General features: G+C 39.1%; 1 long non-coding RNA gene across 1 annotated transcript; it reads left to right on the top strand.

Annotated features, from left to right (window-relative positions):
* The first annotated feature begins 1,747 nt into the window (after window positions 1–1,747).
* On the top strand, window positions 1,748–18,444 carry LOC141584487 (uncharacterized). Its single transcript, XR_012517560.1, has 3 exons — window positions 1,748–1,809; window positions 13,587–13,703; window positions 18,169–18,444. It is a non-coding gene; the product is annotated as an uncharacterized LOC141584487 (long non-coding RNA).
* The last annotated feature ends 776 nt before the right edge of the window (window positions 18,445–19,220 follow it).

The raw sequence follows: 19,220 nt of genomic DNA, 5'->3' as shown, positions 1-19,220 counted from the left end.
GCCACTCTCTAAGATGGTTGGAATGCATCAGAAAACGAAACCAAAACACCCCCTGTCATGGAGTCTACATTTTAGCAGGGACAGTGGGACAATAGACTTAATAGTCAAGTAAATTATTTTGCTATGGGAGAAGGTGGTAAGTGCTGTGGGGGAGTAAAGAAAAAGTGGAGCTAGATCAGGAAGAATAGGAGTGCTGAAGTAGGTGGCAATTCAAATATGGTGGTCAATGTGACATTTGAACAAAGACTTGCAGAAGGTAACAGAGGTCACTATACAGATATGTAGGGGGAAACCCAGGCTAAAGCAACAGCTGTTTCAAAGGCCTAAGACAAGAATGTCCTTGCATGTTGGAGGGAGGGTCAGGGCACCACCATGTCTGAAGCCACGTGACAACTGGAGACAGTCCTGGGAGATAAAACAGAGAGGCTATTGGGCCAGATGATGTAGGGATACGTGGGACATTGTATGGACCATATCTTTTGCTGTAATTAAAATGGACACCCTGGAAAGTTTTGAGATGGGCAGTGACATGAACTGACTCTGGCTTAGATTTCGAGAGGACCGCTGGGCTGCTGCCTTAAAAATAGCCCTTAGGGACACAAGGACCTAAGCAGGAATCCAAAGTAAGAGTCTGGTGCAATACTGCAGGCAAGAGTTAATGTGCCTAGGATCGGACATAGAGTTGGTAAGAAGTATTTGGATTCTATTTAAATTGAAGCTTCCACCCTTATATGATTGCAGAATGACCCCCCCACCATCAATTCTTCTCTCCAGTCCCCCACCAATTCCTCTTCCCAAATATCCTTCTTGGTTGCCATCTGCATGATCTATCCAAACCATAGATCTGATAATACCTCCCCTTTGCCTGAGCATTGCTACAGCTCTCTAAGATGAAGACTAAACTCTTTACACCAGAACAGAGAGCCCTACAAGGTGCCGCCAGCTGCATCTCTCCATGTGTAGTTGCCCTGCTCCTCTCAGACTCTTCCAGCCACCATAAGCCATGGCTCCTTCCTCCAGTAGCCAGCACCTTATGGGGCTTCCACAACTCTCTTCATGCTGTCATCTCTGTACCATGTACATATTTCTTCACTCTCTAGCCAGAAGAGTCTTGCTTTTTTGCCATATACAGGTTAAATTTGCCAAAAGAGAGGGACTGCTTCTCTTTTATTCACAGAGTACTTTACATACATGTACTAATTTCTATTTCTTTTTTAAGACAAAGTCTCACTGTGACACCCAGGCTGGAGTGCAATGGTGTAATCTCAGCTCATTGCCACCTCTACCTCTGAGTTACAAGCGATTTTCCTACCCCAGCCTCCCTAGTAAGTAGCTGGGACTACAGGCATGTGCTGCCATGCCCTGCTAATTTGTATATTTTTAGTAGAGATGGGGTTTCACCATACTGGCCAGGCTTGTCTCAAACTCCTGACCTCAAATGATCTGCCTGCCTCTGCCTCCCAGATTGCTGGAATTATAGGCATGAGCCACTGTGCCTGGCCCTAATTTCTAAATTTATACAGAAATTATCTTATTTTATCTTAATTATATGTTTATTTGCCTTTTTTCACTATAAACTGTACTTGCCTTAATGGAACAAAATACCTGCTGTTCGTCTTCCTAATATAGAGTCCAATCTATGACTGTGTAGTCAATAAAAGGGAATGAATCACTGCAGGACAGTATTTCCTGGCATTGAGCTCTGTGCAGCAGAGATCACACTGCAAGCAGATGGGGAGCTGACTAATGAAGACAAGCCCAGAAATTTTGGTCTAGCAACATTAGCCACTGATTTGGAATTTATTTCAGGTAAGTTGAAAGTGACAATTTGGACTGGGCGCAGTGGGTCATGCCTGTAATCCCAGCACTTTGGGAGGCTGAGACATGGGGATCACAAGGTCAGGAGCTGAAGACCAGCCTGACCAATTTGGTGAAACCCTGTCTCTATTGAAAATACAAAAATTAGCCAGGTGTGGCGGTGTGCCTGTAATCCCAGCTACTCAGAAGGCTGTAGCAGGAGAATCACTCGAACCCAAGAGGTGATGGTTGCAGTGAGCTGCGATCATGCCACTGCACTCTGGCCTAGGTGACAGAGAGAGACTCCATCTCAAAACAAAACAAAAAGAAAGTAACGATTTGATAAGCTCTTTGGGATACTGAGTATCCCATGTGATGGAATCAGGTTTTAAGCAAATCAAAATACAAATGATAAAGAAAATAATCTACTTCACAAAAAGTATTGCCTGTCATGGTTAATATTAGCACACTGGTGTGTGTGTGTGTGTGTGTGTGTGTGTGTGTGTGTGTGTGTGTGCATGCCTTGATCTTGTTATTGCTATGGGAAATGATTCATTTTTAGGCCTTTTTTCCCTTTTATTAGTATTTTTATTGATACAATAAAACACCAGAAGTATAATAGTTTGTGCATTCTGAACATTGTGTTCAAGATCACTGATTTTTCTAATATTCTAGAGTTTTGTCCTTCTGATTTTTAATGATTTGTCAGTTTAGGAGACCGTGGATAAAAAGAAGAGCTTTGAATAGTTCATTCCAAAAATTCTAAAGGAAGAGCAATAAAGATTCTATTTCCAGTTGATGAGGAAGGCTTCACCATATGATTCTGAAACATCTGTCTAGCAACCTAGGGCCAAAGAAAGTTAAATCTTTACCTCATACTTGATACTAAAAGTTATTACTGATGAATTAAATATAAAAATAAAAGCATAAAATAATTTAAAAAATTAGGGAAATTTTTGTAAGTTTTGGGCATGAAAGCTTTTTTTTTTTTTTATATAGGACATCCAAAGCAGATGTAACAATGAAAATATTTATAAATTTAAATATGTGAACTGAAATGTTATGCAAACAGCATGGATTAGTCCATGTTCAGGGAATTGCAGATCAAAACCATGATGTGATACCACCTTACTCCTGCAAAAATGGCCATAATTAGAAAATCAAAAAATAATAGATGTTGGCATGAATGTGGTGAAAAAGGAACACTTCTACCAGTGGAATGTACACTAGTACAACCACTATGGAAGACAGTGTGGAGATTCCTTAAAGAACTAAAAGTGCAATTAATATTTGATCCAGCAATCCCACCAGATCTATCCAGAGGACAAGAAGTCATTATATGAAAAAGATACTTCTAAATATACAGTCATGTCAACTGCAAATAGAGACAGTTTGACTTCCTCCTTTCCTAATTGAATACCCTTTATTTCTTTTTCTTGCCTGATTGCTCTGGCAGAACTTCCAATACTATATCGAATAGGAGTGGTGAGAGAGGGCATCCTTGTCTAGTGCCAGATTTCAAAGGGAATGCTTCCAGTTTTTCCTCATTCCGTATGATATTGGCTGTGGGTTTTTTGTAAATAGCTTTTGTTACTTTAAGATACATTCATTCCATACCTAGTTTATTAAGAGTTTTTAGCATAAAGGGCTGTTGAATTTTTTGAAGGCCATCTCTGCATCTATTGAGATAATCGTGTGGTTTTTGTCTTTGGTTCTGTTTATATGGTGAATTATATTTATAGATTTGTGTATGTTGAACCAGCCTTGCATCCCCGGGATGAAGCCTACTTGATCATGATGGATAAGCTTTTTGATGTGCTGTTGCAATCGGTTTGCCATTATTTTATTGAGGATTTTTGCACCTATGTTCATCATGGATATTGGCCTGAAGTTTTCTTTTCTTATTGAGTCTCTGCCGGGTTTTGATATCAGGATGATGTTGGTCTCATAAAATGATTTGGGAAAGATTCCCTCTTTTTGGATTGTTTGGAATAGTTTCAGAAGGAGTGGTACCAGCTCCTCTTTGTATGTCAGGTAAAATTTGGCTGTGAACCCATCTGGATCTGGGCTTTTTTGGTTAGTAGGCTATTAATTGCTGCCTCATCTTCAGCCCTTGTTATTGGTCTAGTCAGGGTTTCAACTTCTTCCTGGTTTAGGCTTGAGAGGGTGCAAGTGTCCAGGAATTTATCCATTTCTTCCAAGTTTACTGGGGCCTTGGAGGCAATGCCACACATCTACAACAATCTGATCTTTGACAAACCTGATAAAAACAAGCAGTGGGGAAATTTAATATTCCCTGTTTAATAAATGGTATTGGGAAAACTGGCTAGCCATGTGCAGAAAGCAGAAACTGGACCCCTTCCTGACACCTTACACTAAAATTAACTCCAGATGGATTAAAGACTTAAACATAAGACTTAAAACCATAAAAAACCCTAGAAGAAAACCGAGGCAGAACCATTTAGGACATAGGCATAGGCAAGGGTTTAATGACTAAAACACCAAAAGCATTGTCAACAAAAGCCAAAATAGTCAAATGGGATCTAATAAACTCCAGAGCTTCTGCCTAGCAAAAGAAACAATCATCAGAGTGAACTGGCAACCAATTCACTCTGGAATGGGAATGGGAAAAAATTTTTGCAATCTACCCATTTGACAAAGCGCTAATATCCAGAATCTACAAAGAACGAAAACAGATTTACAAGAAAAAACAAACCCATTCAAAAGTTGGCAAAGGATACGAACAGACACTTTTCAGAAGAAGACATATATGAGGCCAACAGACATATGAAAAAAATGCATCATCACTGGTCATTAGAGAAATGCAAATCAAAACCACATTGAGATACCATCTCACACCAGTTAGAATGGCAATCATTAAAAAATCTGGAGACAACAGATGCTGGAGAGGATGTCGAAAAATAGGAACACTTTTACACTGTTGGTAGGAGTGTAAATTGTGCAAGACACTGTGGTGATTCCTCAAGGAATTCCATTTGACCCAGCAATCCCATTACTGGGTATATATCCAAAGGATTATAAATCGTTGTATTATAAAGACACATGCACACATATATTCATTGTGGCACTGTTTACAATAGCAAAGACCTGGAACCAACCCAAATGCCCATCGATGATAGACTGGACAAGGAATATGTGGCACATATACACCATGGAATACTATGCAGCCATAAAAAACGATGACTTTGGATGAATCTGGAAACCATCATTCTCAGCAAACTGACACAAGAACAGAAAATCAAACACCGCATGTTCTCACTCACAGGCAGGTGCTGAACAATGAGAACACATGGACACAGGGAGGGGAGCATGACACACTGCGGTCTGTTGGGGATGACTAGGGGAGGGACAGTGGGGGGGAGGGACAGTGGGGGGAGGGAGGTTGGGGAGAGATAACATGGGGAAAAATGCCAGATATAGGTGACAGGAATGGAGGCAGCAAACCACATTGTCATGTGTGTACCTATGCAACAATCCTGCATGTTCTGCACATGTACCCCAGAACCTAAAGTGCAATTATATATATATATATATATATATATATATACATATAAAGAAATAGATAACTTGCTCATTCATGTTTATAGCAGCACAATTCACAATTGCAAAAATGTGGAACCAACCCAAATGCCCATCAATCAACAAATGGATAAAGAAACTGGTATATATTTACACAATGGAATACTACTCAGCCATAAAAAGGAATGAATTAATGCCATTCACAGCAACCTGGATAGGATTAGAGACTATTATTCTAAGTGAAGTAACTCAAGAATGGAAAACCAAACATCGTATGCTCTCACTGAAATGTGGAAGTTAAGCTATGAGGACACAAAGGTGTAAGAATGATACAATGGATTTTGGGGACTCAAGGGGATAGGGTGGGAAGGAGGTGAGGGATAAAAGACCACAAATCGAGTTCAGTGTTTATTGCTCGGGAGATGGGTGCAAAAGAATCTCACAAATCACCACTAAGGAACTTATTCATTTAACCAAATACCACCTGTTCCCCAAAAACCTATAGAAATAAAATAAAAATTTAAAAGCTGCCTGAAACTCAGTAATTTATAAAGAAAGGAGGTTTAATTGACTCACAGTTTAGTATGCTGGGGAGGCCTCACCCATGGCAGAAAGCAAAGGGGAAACAGGGGCACCTTCTCCGCAAGGCGGCAAGAAAGAGAATGAATGCAAGAGGAACTACCAAACACTTACAAAACCGTTAGATCTCGTGAGCACTCACTATCGTGAGAATAGCATGGAAAAACAGCCCTCATGACTCATCTGCTGCCACCTGGTCTCTCCCTTGACATGTGGGGATGATGGGGATTATGGGGACTAATTTTTTGTTGTTGTTGAGATGGAGTCTTGCTCTCTTGCCCAGGCTGGAATCTAGTGGCATGATTTCGGCTCACTGCAACCTTCACCTCCCAGGTTCAAGGGTTTCTCCTGCCTCAGTTTCCTGAGTAGCTGGGATTACAGGTGTGTGCCACCACACCTGGCTAATTTTTTTACTTTTAGTAAAAACGGGGTTTCACCATGTTGGCCTGGCTGGTCTTGAACTCCTAACTTCACATGATCCACCCACCTTGGCCTCCCAAAGTGCTGGGATTACAGGCATGAGCCACCTCGCCACCACTCTTCTCCACTAGTGTATGACTACATGAGAGGAAGAGTCATGCTTATTTTTCTAACCTATATCCCAGACATGTCATACAGTGGCTAGTACAAAATAAGATCATAGTAAAGGATAAATGCATTAATGAGTGAATAAAGGAAAGAATCAATGAAACAAATAATGGACCCTCAACAAACTGCCTAACATCTCTGTATCTTATTCACCTATCTACAGATTATGAAGACAAAATGAGAAAACACATGTAAAGGCACATTATAGGCATCATTTAACTGAAATTGACATACTGCCCATGACGGGTCTCACATCCCTCCCTCTCCGTGAATTATACTTGACAGAACTCCAAGTAAGCACTTCTCATGCACAACTGCACACTCACCTCTGCAGACTGGCCTCCACAACCCAGACTTCAGCAACATTCACTTTTTAGATTTAAAAGTTTAACATAACACTGAGAACGATGACTACCTGGTTGATTTGATTGCCTAATCTTTTTCTGTGCTAAGGGCAAGCAGAGTTCACAAGCTTAAAATCCTCTTCAACCAGGATTCTAGGGGATAGAATCTTATTCCAAAAGACAGTTTATTTTAATGTCAGGGTGTATCAGAGACACAGCTGAATGTTTAAGGCCAAGGCCATGTGTGTGTTTTAGCATCCAGCACATGTGCCTGAATACTCACACCCCATCACACACGTACACACATCCAAAACAAGGAGAAAATAATAAATTCTGGGTGGCCCTGGTGTTTGGAGAATGAATAAGATAAGTCATTCTGATTGCCAACCTTGGGAGCAACCAGGAGACTTTGCCTTTCTGAAGATTCTGACAATTATTTAGGTTAAAAAAAAAATAGTATTTAAAGGATTACAGAAAGAAAAAAAACCCAAAAACCCTGATGCATCCTTGATTATCTTTCTGTCTCTTTCATTTTGAGCCACACCTACAACAAAGTTATTGGATTGCATAATAGTCAAGGAGGCTTAAGGAACCAGAGGAATATATAGAGGCCAGGAAAAGTGAAGACAGCAATGGGAAGGGTGGCAGGTTTTCACAAATGTCTGTTATGGTAAGCACTACAACGCCAGCACTGGGGTGAAGGGGCTTGCACCCCACCCATCCCCATCCATTCCCAGCCAGAGCTGTCCAGCCGACGGACTATGTAAATTATGGGGTGGCTTGCTAGCTTTCAGCTGGTGTGATTCAGCATCTGCAATTAATTGAAATTCTAAAATCTTCCCACCTCCTTTTTCCACAGCAAACATACCAAATTTAATTAGCAAGAAAGCAAAAGGGGATTGAGCAATTCTCTGCTGTGTTTGGCCAAGTTCATCAGTTCATTCAAAGCAGCCCAAAACCAAAACAAAACAACAGATGAAGCTTTGTGACCAAGAGAGCAGGTTTGAGAGTGCAGATGGCTTATTTTAGAATTTACAGTTTTCACTGAGTGAAAAAAAAAAAAAGAAAAGGAAATATAAAAACAAAAATATTTAAAATCAAACATTTATGACCCAACTATACTTGCTGTCATTTTTTTTTAAAAAAAGTAACAATTCACGTGATTGTGCTATTTAAGAGCAATACTTGTTTTGAGTTTCTCGTATTTCTTTTAACTAAAACATTATTTTCATGTATCCCATACTGTATCTCTATCAATTTATCCCTTGTTTATATATCTTTTTCTTTTTTCTATCTTCTTTTTTCTTTCTCCCTCCTTCCCTTCCTTCCTTTCTCCTTCCCTCCCTACCCTCCCTTCCTTCCTTTCCTTTCCTTCCTTTCTTACTCTCTTCCTCCTTCTCCTTCCTCCCCTCTCTCTCTTCCCCTTCCTTCCTTCCTTCCTTTCTCCTTCCTCCCTCCCTCTCTTCCCTCCTTCTCCTTCCTCTTCCTTCCTTCCTTCCTCCTTCCTCCCTTTCCTCCCTCTCTCTTCCTCTCTTCCTTCCTTTCTCCCTCCCTCCCTTTCCTCCCTCCCTCCCTCTCCTCCTTCCTTCCTTCCCTCCTTCCTTCCCTCCTTCCTTCCCTCCTTCCTTCCTCCTCCCCTTCCCCCTCCCCTCCCCTCTCCTCCTCTCCCCTTCCCTCCCCTCCCCTCTACTTCCCTTCTCTTCCCTTCCTTTCCCTTCCCTTCCCTTCCCTTCTCTTCTTTCTCCCTGGAGTGCAATGGTGAGATCAGCTCACTATAACTTCCACCTCCTGGGTTCAAGCCATTCTTCTGCCTCAGCCTCTTGAGCAGCTTGGACTACAGGTGTGCACTACCATGTCTGGCTGATTTTTGTATTTTTAGTAGAGATGGGGTTTCAACCTGTCAGTCAGGCTAGTCTTGAACTCCTGACCTCAAGTGATTCGCCCACCTCAGACTCCCAAAGTGCTGGGATTACAGGTTCCATCTTCTTTGTTTCAAAAGGTCTATAATCAACTTTTTAACTGAGAATTTTTTTTTATTATGAGAATTTTATTTTTTAAATATTTCATTTTAAGTTCTAGGGTACATGGGCAGGACTTGCAGGTCTGTTTCTTAGGTAATTGTGTGCCATGCTAGTTTGCTCCATTTATCAGCCCATCACCTAGGTAGTAAGCCCCACATGCATTAGCTATTTTTCCTGATGCTCTCTCCCCCTCAGCCCCATCAACAGGCCCCATTGTGTCTTGTTCCCCACTCCGTGTCCACGTGTTCTCATTGTTCAGCTTCCACGTATAAGTGAGAACATGCAGTGTTTGGTTTTCTGATCCTGCGTTAGTTTGCTGAGGATAATGGCTTTGAACTCCCTCCATTTCCCTGCAGAGAAAATGATTTCATTCCTTTCTATGACTGCATTGTAGTCCATGGTGTTTATGTGCCACATTTTCTTTATCCAGTCTATCACTGATGGGCATTTGGGTTGATTCTGTGTCTTTGGTATTGTAAATAGTCCTGCAATGAGTATATGCATGCATGTGTTTTTGTAATAGAATGATTTATATTCCTTTGGGTATATACTCAGATAAGGAATTGCTGGGTCAAATGGTATTTTCACCTCTGGATTTTTGAGGAATTGCAACAGTCTTCCACAATGGGTTAAATTAATATACTTTCCTATCAATGGTGTAAAAGCCTTCCTTTTTCTCTGCAACCTCACCAGCATCTGTTGTTTCTTGACTTTTTAATAATTTATTCTGACTGGCATGAGATGGTATCTCACTGTGGTTTTTATTTGCATTTCTCTAATGATCAGTGATGCTGAGCTTTTCTTCATATGTTTGTTGGCTTCATGTAGGTCTTCTTTTGAGAGGTGACTGTTCATGACCTTTGCCCACTTTTTAATGGGGTTGTTTTTGTTCCTGTAAATTTGTTTAAGTTCCTTGTAGATTCTGGTTATTAGACATTGAAATTCCCACTGGGAGTCCCTATTTCCCATTGGGAGGCCCTATCTCGGCTCACTGCAACCTCTACCTCCTGGGTTCAAGTGATTCTCCTGCCTCAGCCTCCAGAGTATCTGGGATTACAGGCGCAGGCCACCGCACCTGGCTAATATTTGTTTATATTTTTGGTAGAAACTGGGTTAATTAAAACCAGAGTATGGGCATGATGGCTCACACCTATAATTCTACCACTTTGAGAAGCTGAGACTGGAGAGTCACTTGAGGCCAGGAGTTTGAAACCAGCCTGGGCAACATAGCAAAACCCCATATCTATAAAAAGTTAAAAAATTAGCAGAGTACACTGGTGCACACCTGTAGTCCAAGCTACTCAGGAGGCTGAGGTGGGAGGATCATTTGAGCCCGGGAGTTTGAGGTTACAATGAGCTTTGATCACACCACTAAATTCCAGTTTGAGTAACAGAATGAGACCCTTTCTTTAAAAAAAAAAAGGACCTAAAAACACATAACTAATAAATAAAATTACAAAAGGAAGGAAATAAAGGAAAATGCAACGAGTAGAAAACAGTTAAAAACATAATAGATATTAATCCAAATATAAAATTATAAGACCCAACTATACCTTGTCCACTAGAAACCCACTTTAAGCCTGAACAACAAGGCAAAACCCTGTCTCTACTAAAAAATACAAAAATTAGTCTGGTATGGTGGTACACACCAGTAGTCCCAGCTACTCAGGAGGCTGAGGAGGGAGGATCACTTGAACCCAGGTGGTGGAGGTTGCAGTGAGTTGAGATCACACCACTGCACTCCAGCCTGGGCAACAAGTGAGACCTGACTTAAAAATAAAAAGAAAGAAACCCACTTTAAATATAAAGACACAGATAGGTTAGAGAGACAGACAGAAAAAGAGAGAGAGACAGAGAGAGAGAGAGAGAGAGTTGAGAGACAGAGAGATGGAAAAGTATATACCATGATAACAGCAATAAAAAGAAGGTTGGGGTAGTTATATTAATTTCAAAAAAAGCAGAGTTCAGAGGAAAAAAATTTCAAGGATGAAGAGAAGCATTAAATAACAAAGCCATCAATAATGGTTCAATTCTCCAAGAAAATATAAGCATGGCTTTTAATATGTATGTTTCTAACAACAGAGCATCAAAGTATGAGACAAAACTGACAGAACTCCAAGGTGAAATACAAAATGTCACTATTGTAGTCAGAGACTTAGGCTTCCCTAATTAAGTAATTAGTAGATCAAGCACATGGGACATTAGTCGAAATATAGTTGAGTTGAACACTACTGTCAAACAACTTAATCTGAATCTGAAAACAGCAGAGTACACGTTGTTCTCAAGCTCCCATGGAACTTTCTACAAGATAGACCACACCTTAGCAAATTTTAAATAGCAGAAGTCATACAAAGCGTGTTTTCAGACCACAATGATATTAAACTAAAAATCAATAATATAAATGTAGCTATAAAATATCCAAATGTTTGAAAACACACCAAATAATATAGTCAAAAAATCTCAGGAGAAATTTTAAAATGGTTTGACTTAATGAAAACAGAAATATAACCTATTAAAATCTGTGGGATGAAGCAAAAGAGGGACATTTAAAGCATTAAATGCATATATTAGGAAAGAAGAATTTTAAATCAATAATCTAAACTTCCACCTGAAGAAACTAGAGAGAGCAATTTAAATCTAAAATAATAAAAAATAATAAATTTAGGGGCAAAAACACATGAAATTGAAAACGGAAAAACAATAGGGGGCAAATCAATAAACCCAAAAGCTGTCTCTAGAAAAGACCAATCTTGCTTATACTTAATATTCAGAGCTTTTCCCTAAAGCTATTCTTATTTAATATTAGTCTTATTAATCTTCACTTAGTAACAGTATGGAGAATAATTGATATGTGGATTTCTACCCTTCTCTGTGGTTTTATTAAACTAGTGTTGACCTACTGTTACTTAGTATTATACCCAAACCTGTGTGACTTTAAGGCCAATCTCAAAGGTTCCCCTCACTTCCAGTGAGTTTTAGACATGTGATGGAGGTGGAAGTCATACTTTCGTGGATCTTTTTTGTTGTCAACATTTGCACATCTCCAGACAGAAACAGCAATGAGAAGCTGTTTTCAGAATTTTGCTGATGTTTCTGGTCACTTTTTATGCTTTCATGGGCTGTAAAATTAAGAACCACCTGTTGTGACACCTCACAGAACTGTATATTCTGGAAAACCTAGCTTCTCTTTCAATGGCCACAGAGGCATCATCCACCCACTCTTTCTATCTTTGAGTGCTCCTGGTGTACTTTTGCTATATTTTAAGTCTGTTGAATGAACAATTTTTAAACCTTGGAGCAAGAAAAAAATTTAAGATTTGTCTTATCTTAGCCTCCTAACCCATTTGTTTGTGAACCATCTTAACATTATAAACTTTCACCCTCTCTTTGTGGATAACAGCTGTGGACATTGAGTCACAGAGAGGTAGGTGGTGGGGAAACTAATACGTACTAACCACCTACCAGGCTCTACAATTGTGAGTATTTAATTTTATCATTTTATTTAAACTTCACACAAATCTATTTGCGAAGTATTCTGACTGCCATTTTGCAGATCAGAGAATAATGGTTCTGATAGTTAATACTTAGTGTCAACTTGATTGGATTGAAGGATGCAAAGTATTGTTCCTGGTGTGTCTGTGAGCGTACTGACAAAGGAGATTAACATTCCTGTCAGTGGACTGGGAGAGGCAGACCCACCCTCAGTCTGGGTGGGCACCATCTCATCAGCTGCCAGCACAGCTAGAATAAAGGAGGCAGAAGAACGTGGAAGGACTGGATCAGTTGAGTCTTCCAGCCTTGATTTTTCTCCCATGCTGGATGCTTCCTGCCTTTCAACATTGGACTCCAGGTTCTTCAGCTTTTGGACCCTTGGACTTTATACCAGTAGTTTTCTAGGGGCTCATGGACCTTCACCCACAGACTGAAGGCTGCACTGTAAGCTTCTGTATTTTTGAGGTTTTGGGATTTGGACTGGCTTCCTTGCTCCTCAGCTCGGAGATGGCCTACTGTAGGACTTCACCTTGTGATCATGTGATTCAATACTCCTTAATAAACTCCCCTTCATATATGCATCTATTCTATTAGTCCCGCCCCTCTAGAGAACCCTGACTAATGCAACAGCTAAAAGAGACTAAGAAAGATATCCGTTATCTACACAATCAGTGAACAAGAATCAAACCTACCACTAAGTGACTTATGGACCTACAGTTTCTACCCATTAGATGTTGTTGCTGGCATAAGCATCATGGCATCTGTCTGTAACAAGGCAGGGAATTCAAAGCATATCTACCCAAGCATTGCCAACTCTGACCATGAAGAAATTTATTTAATCTTTTCCACTCACTAGAGATTATTTAAGAGTCATTCAGTATCAAAAAGTAGCTTTCTGGGACAACAATCCAAAGTGAAAAGAAGTGAGAAAGGGAGTTTTAAATCATTCTGTGGATGACACTGGCAGGGATGTATAATGAAGGGGGCAGTCTTCCTGGGAGCCACTAGCTGTTGGAGCTGACTGCCTTCAACTTCAGTCCACATATTCAGAACACTGGTTGGAAGGAGAGATGTTTGCAAGGCCACGCATAGCAACACTGGCTTCCTCCCTTGGTGAATGATGGCAAAGACACTGGATGAGGAGAACAGTATGTAAAGAATAAAATCTATGTGTCAGCTAAATGTTCAACTCACAATGAGTAATTTCTCAGTGTCACATTCACAGCTTACAGATCCTGGATCTTCTGCTTTGAAGAAAGACTGGGCTTTGGCAGAATCGAGTGCTGTTAGCCCAAAGAATGAAGTTCATGACTTAAGAGTTCCCATCACAACTCTTGGCAGGGTAAGTACCCTTTTTCCAGTCACACCTCTCTTTGTCTCTGGGTTTCAGGAGCAAAAGTTCTGCATGTGTCTCTAAGGTGACTCAATGCCTGTAAGCCCTGGTCACTCTTTCAATTTAAGACCTCAGGGTTGAAATAAAGCCAGACTGTGGAACAAACCCTAATCACTTGGAGTTTGGATGATTGTTCATGCAGAAATTTAGTGCTGACTCAACAGATAGGCACAAACCTGTTTCTTAAAGCAGGGGTGAAAGGCATGGGAGGCAAGAAGAAATTCTCAAATCAAGCATTTAGAAAAAGCTTCAACACCCTTCTCTAGTTCTACAAGAGTATATTAAAAAACCAATATACACTGTAAACCAAAAGTAAAATCCTACATCCCCCAAATGACTGAATGGACTCCTTTGGGCCAAGGAGAACCTGAAAAACTAAATTCCTGACCATGATGGGAAGAGAGGTCAGACACATCTCATTAGACACCCTTGCTTTTGGAATTTAGGCACAAGGGACCAGTATTAACATTAAAATAGAGATAACTGCTAAAACAGACTCTGTGTGGCAACAAGATATCAAATTCTAACCTGATGCTGCGACAGCATCCCATGACACATAGCATGCCCTAAAGGAAATCAAAATATTTTACCCCAAAATACATTTCTCTAACATTTTTAAATGACTCTGCAAAGCCCTCTCTTGTGGCAGAAATTAGCCTATGTAGAGAATCTCCTCTTTCTAGGTCTTCACTGGATCCAGAAGAGATTTAACTGTGACTCCAAAACTCTTTAATGTCTAAAGAAAGACATTTATCATTCTTCCTCTCTGAAGCCTGCTACTTAGAGGTTTCATCTACGTAACAAGAACCTTGGCTTCTACAACCTTCCCCATTTTAATTCAAGCATATCTTTCCACTGAATTCAGCTTTTTCAACAAAGCTTAACTCTTTGCACCAATCACCAATCAGAAAATCTTTGAAATTACCTGTGACCTGTAAGCCCCACCCCCAACAACTGCCAGCCTCCACTTTCTGGGCTGAACTAACATATACTTTATATGTATTAATTTATGTCTTTGCCAGTAACTTCAGTTTCTCTAAAATGTATAAAACCAAGCTGTAACCCAACCACTGCAGGCACATTTTCTCAGGATTTCTTGAGATTGTACCCCAAGCCATGGTCAGTCCTACTGGCTCAGAATAAACATCTTTAAATATTTTACAGAGTTTGCCTTTTTTCATCAACATCAAACATAGCTCTCCAAATAAATTTTCTACATAATTTTCCAAGTTTTAATTCACTGTAAGAACACAGATGGAAATATAAAGCATCTCTCTCTCAGTGGTGACATGGGCAATTCTACTTTTTCTTTGTATGTGTTTTTCTCAAATTTTCTGCAGTGATATTACTTACAAAAGAATGACAGGAAAGAAGAATGGAAGGAAAATCAAGTAACTTCAAACCTCACTATCCAGCACTGCTCAATTCTACCTTGGTAACTGAAGGGAGGCATCCATTAGTGTATTTTCCAAATACACTTGTTGACAAGACACAAATTAAAATGTGAATATAAACTGAATATAAATATATATAATATATTATATAAATATAAATGGGAATTTTCTCCTCCATTTTAATAGCAAGAAGAAAAACAAGGCCTTAAGTAAATGAAAGAGCATAGATACAAGGAAAGATAGGGGGAAGAAACAACCCCAGGAAGAGCATGGTGGAAATATGAGCCTCACCAGCATCCATTCCAGTCTTTACGTCTAAACCAATCAGAGCAGTTTCTCCCGCTGTGTGTGACTGGTTCAGGAACGGGAATCAAATCCAATCCTGACCTAACAAACTGGAGTCTACCAGCTTGACAGTGAGGATAACTCCCAGGTTGGCAGAGCAGAGGCCCCAAAAAAGCGTGATGGTATCAGGAAAGCTCTGATCAGCTGCTGCATTGTCTGCCCCTCTGTGAGGTAAATAATGCTTGCCATCACTATTTCAAGCCAATATGAGGTGTGTGGTCTGTTACTTACTACTCAACATGCCTTATTTTCTCGAAAGCCAATGTACACTTTCCCTTCTTTACAATTTTACCTAAGGAATGAACTTATTTTGCAATCCTATCACACTGGTAATTTTTTCTTTTGAAAAAAAGTGGGGTATTGGTTACTTTATCTTGATGATTTGTGCCCTAGGTAATTATATTTGCCCTTTTTCTTAAATGCCTATTATGAAATTCTACCTCCCGATTTTCTTATGATTGTGCATTGCACATGGTTAAAAATATAACAGTAATTTATGGCCTGTAAGTAAAGAATTATGTACAGAAAGCACACATTAACATGTTAACTTACTAGGACTAATTTACTCAATTAGAATGAAAATGTTTATTTATTTGAAGGATCATGTGTCAATCTTGCTTTGGAAAAAATACTGGCACACAATCTAGCAATAAAGGAATACACACACACATATACAAATATTAACCACTTAATTAGTGCATTTATAGTTTCCTTGACAATCTTAAAATTCTGAATTATTTAATAAAACACAAAAAAGTACAAAAATGTAAAATTTACTTGTGTACCCCAATTAACAAATATTAACATTTTACCAATTTTTATTTAAAGTGCTTTCTATTAAAAGAAAATAGGAGATTAAGTATAAAGTTGAAGTTTATTCCTCCCAGAACCCATTTCCCTATTTTCCTTCCTAAAAGCATCTTGATGTTTTAAAAAAATCTTTAAATATACACATTTATTCCAATGAACAAATTATAGTATCACTTTATTTCTCCTTTTCTTTTAATTTTAATTTTAATTTTTTTAAGACAATCTCACTCTGTCACCCAGGCTGGAGTGCAGTGGTGCACTCTCAGCTTACTGCGACCTCCACCTCCCAAGTTCAATCAATTCTCCTGCCTCAGCCTCCCACGTTCTGGGTTTACAAATATGCACCACCACATCTGGCTAATTTTTGTCTTTTTAGTAGAGATGGGGTTTCCCCATGTTAGTCAGGCTGGTCTCGAACACCTGACCTCAGGTGATCCACACATGTCAGCTTCCCAAAGTTCTGGGATTACAGGCGTGAGCCACCATGCCCAGTCTCTTTCTCCTTTATTTATGGATGTATAAAAGTTATTTCTATAATGTAGATACAAATTTTGAATCTGCTGCATGTGTCATAAATACATTCTCCCAGCCTGGTCTTCCAAATTTGATTATAATGTATTTCTTTCTTTCTTTCTTTCTCTTCTTTCCTTTGTTTTTGTTTTGATTGAGATGTCTTTCAACTGATTTGTTTAACTTATTTACCTTTGCATTTGTGTCTTGGATTCTTTTTGTCTTAAAAAATTATTTTCTATTTTAAAACCATTTAGACTTTCATATTTTCTTACACATTTTAAGAGTATTTCCCTTGGGATCTGTGTGTGTATGAATGTGTGTTTATTCTGAATGTCTTTTTGTAAAGTATTTTAACTATGACTTTATTGTTCATTATTAACAGAATTGTGGTCCAAGCATATAATGTATATGACATTAATACTTTCAGTGTATCAAAATTTTTTTATGGCCTAATATGTGGTCAATATTTATTTTAAAAGTTATATGTGGACTTGAATAGAATGGTTTATATTTGTTGGTTAAGATGTATATGTATGTATATAAATTGTGCATGTGTAATGGTTTTGTATAGATATGTATATTTAGGTAAAATATATTTGTATATTAATATGTGTGTGGTATATATGTATAACATATTACATATACATACATAGGTGTTCATGTACAATTATATACATGTGCACAAACACACACAAACGGACATACAGAACACAGTTGGTAAAAGTGTTGTTCAAATTTTTTACTGTCCTACTAATTTTTTGTGTATTTCATCTGTCAGCTTCTGAGAGGTGTGAATTGAAATGTTCTTTTGGGATTGCAGATCTGTCAATTTCACCTTTTAATTCTGTAAGACTTTTATTTCAATATCTATTTCTGTATTTATAGGCATGCAATTTCACATTGTCTATGCACCTCTGGGGCTAAGCATCACTTTTATAGAGTATTCCTACTTAATATCTCTTAATGCTGTTTATCTTGAATAGATTTTCTCTAATAGTATTGCTGTATCAGATTTTTATTAGTGTTTGTATTATACTTTCCTAAGACTACATTTTCAACTGTCTATTATTTTTGCATCAAGTATCTCTCTTGCAGCAACACATAAGATTCAAATCTTACCCAGTTTCCATGTTACTGTTCACCATTATTTTAGCCCCACCAGTTGACCTCTCTAAAGTCATTTTAGTTTTTACAGTCAATCAATACTAGTTTATAGTTAACAACAATTTGTTTGTTCTTTTTTTTTTTTTTTTTTTTTTTTTTGCATGCCAGTCTTCCATGTTAAATTTTCTTCTTTCAGAGATTGTATCTTACTGTCTAAAGATGTCATTGTTTTCCCCATTTTGTTGCAGGCTTTGTGATTCCAAGTCGATAGTTATTGATCTTCAAATCTTGCCTGTCATATTAGCCTACTGAATGGGAGTTGTATCAGAATCCCTAGCAGCCAGTTTTGAATTTGCCTGAGCCAGAGGACCTGTGAGTTTCATTCCATCAGCATATTAGCCTACTGAATGGGAGTTGTATCAGAATCCCTAGCAGCCAGTTTTGAATTTGCCTGAGCCAAAGGACCTGTGAGTTTCATTCCATCAGGAGCTTTTGTTTTAATTTTTTTTTTTTTTTTTTTTTTTTGCTTGGGGTCACTATATCACATTAAAGCCTGGATTCACAACTCACACCTACTTATGAAAGTGGCCAGGCCAACTTTCTTTTCCCACACTGCACCTTGGAAGACAGTAGCTTCATTTGCCAATGACAGTTTCTAGCCTGGAGACTGGAAATCTACACAGTCACTTCTGTGGGCAGCAGTGGGAACCCAGCCCCCACTTCCCCCAGTTGGAGCCTAGGCCATTCCCTGGTTCTCCCATGAGCCTGCCTAGTGGCTTCAAGTCCCATGCACCACTGGCTTTGAGTTATCTGTCCTTATTTTGCTTTTGGAGGTTGCCTTCTTGGTGGGAGGCAGAGGGTTAAACATCTCTATACACTTAAATTTCGTTTTAAATTCATTTCTTACATGTGTTTGAAATGAGAAAGGAGATTTTCCCTAGAGGCTTAGTCTGGCATCCTCCTTATTAGCCTATAGCTCTCCTAGAGCATGCATCTGAATGGAGTAAATGTAAACAGCTAAATAGTGGAAGAGACTTATCACCTTGCCAACTGTATAGGTGATTTTGGTTCCCCATTTGCTGAAGAATGGGCATCTAGAAAAATCGGCTCTGGCCATGGCTAATGTTCCCAGAAGAGACTGGACTCTTGGGCTATATGCCCACTATGAGAAACACCAGGCTATTATTGTGTGACACATGGAGATGAAGCTGGCATTAGCCAAGGCCTGTAGGCACTTCCAAACTGAGTATGTGGAGCCTGCAGAATACCATGGCCTCAGCTTCTCCTTGCTTTAGCGAAA

This window comes from Saimiri boliviensis, chromosome 5 (assembly GCF_048565385.1).
Source record: "Saimiri boliviensis isolate mSaiBol1 chromosome 5, mSaiBol1.pri, whole genome shotgun sequence".
Classification (NCBI taxonomy): Eukaryota; Metazoa; Chordata; class Mammalia; order Primates; family Cebidae; genus Saimiri; species Saimiri boliviensis.
Note: the sequence above shows the minus strand (reverse complement) of the source record. Positions and strands in the feature narration are given on the sequence as shown.